The 1,296-nt window shown below is 41.5% G+C and overlaps 1 protein-coding gene across 1 annotated transcript in view; it reads left to right on the top strand.

The window, feature by feature from the left end:
• LOC111647827 (uncharacterized) overlaps positions 1–1,296 on the top strand; it is an 11,367-nt gene that overhangs the window by 7,300 nt on the left and 2,771 nt on the right. The gene's annotated exons all lie outside the window — the stretch shown is intronic.

Genomic DNA, 1,296 nt, shown 5'->3' with positions numbered 1-1,296 from the left:
GTGATATATCCTGTATTCCTCTGTCAGAGGCAGCAGTTCACAGACTGATGAAGAGACGCAGAGAGACAGAAAAGCACCATGATTGAATTCAGATGGAAAACTTTACACATTTACTCCTTTGTTGTTTCTGTTTTGTCTAATTTCATATTCAGTTGTACCAAATGGAAACATCTATCAATAACAGAAACATTACACACGTCGACCTTTTCATGCTGTTTTATTAATTAACCTTCACATTAAAAAGACAGTCAACTTCACTGTTTGTGTTGAACTCTGTGACTTGAGTGAAAAACCTCCCAGTTCAGATCACAACTGGTTTTAATGTCACAGTGACAAACTGCTTCATGTCTGATCTGTTGTTGTGTGAGTGATGGACATTTGCACATCAGTTCTGTGAATCTAACCACAACATTTCACACTGACTGTTACACAACAGACGCCTTGTTCACCTCCTGCTGAACACTGCTTTTCCTCACCTGCCTTGAAGGGGACGTGTAGACGTTTGAGTTAGGGGTGGGTGGTGCCTCAGAACCTGGTTCTGACCCGGTACCAAGTAACACCAGGGCCACGTTCTTTATTAATAGGCTCCTAATGAATATATTTGAATTACCAGCAGATAATCTGTGAAGCACGAGACATTTGATTTCACTGTTCTCTGTTAATGACTTAATCACATTCATGGTTAATTACTAATGTTCATGATATGAACTAATGTGATGGTTTCTGCATGAACACACCAACAGCAGCAGAGACTCAGAGCGTTGATGTGTTGGGAAGAGAGAGAGACCAGGGACAGAGAGAGAGAGAGAGCTCAATGCATCATGGGAGTTCCCCCAGCAGTCTAGGTCTATAGCAGCATCACTAACGGATGGTTCAGGTCTCACCTTAGTCTTTCCCCAGTCACCTGGTCTTTGATCTGTTACTGTTAGTTTCATTTAATTCAGATCTTATTCGTTAATTAACCATTCAGTTGACAGCGTTAAAAAATCCTCTTTGTTTTGGAGGGGTGGTGAGGTCGTTGTGTCCCGACCAATGTTGAGACCAAACCTACTTCCTGCTTTCCACTGAGTTACTGGGACGTCCTGATCATAGAGAATGACAGTGGTCCAGTCTGGAGGTAACAAATACAGGGACTAGTTTTTCAGCTTCATCTGAGACAGGAAGTTTCTGATTTTCACAATAATGTGCAGGTCTGTCTTTTCTTTTGTTTATGTTTATTCTTTATATTTCTCTCCTTTTCTCAACAGCAATAACGAGACCATTTGTCCTCATGGTCAGAGACGGAGAAGACGTCAC

Source organism: Seriola lalandi, unplaced genomic scaffold, assembly GCF_002814215.2.
Source record: "Seriola lalandi dorsalis isolate HSWRI2012SDOR001 ecotype SW California unplaced genomic scaffold, Sedor1 jcf7180002055009, whole genome shotgun sequence".
NCBI lineage: Eukaryota > Metazoa > Chordata > Actinopteri > Carangiformes > Carangidae > Seriola > Seriola lalandi.
This window is presented reverse-complemented; position numbering and strand designations above follow the sequence as displayed.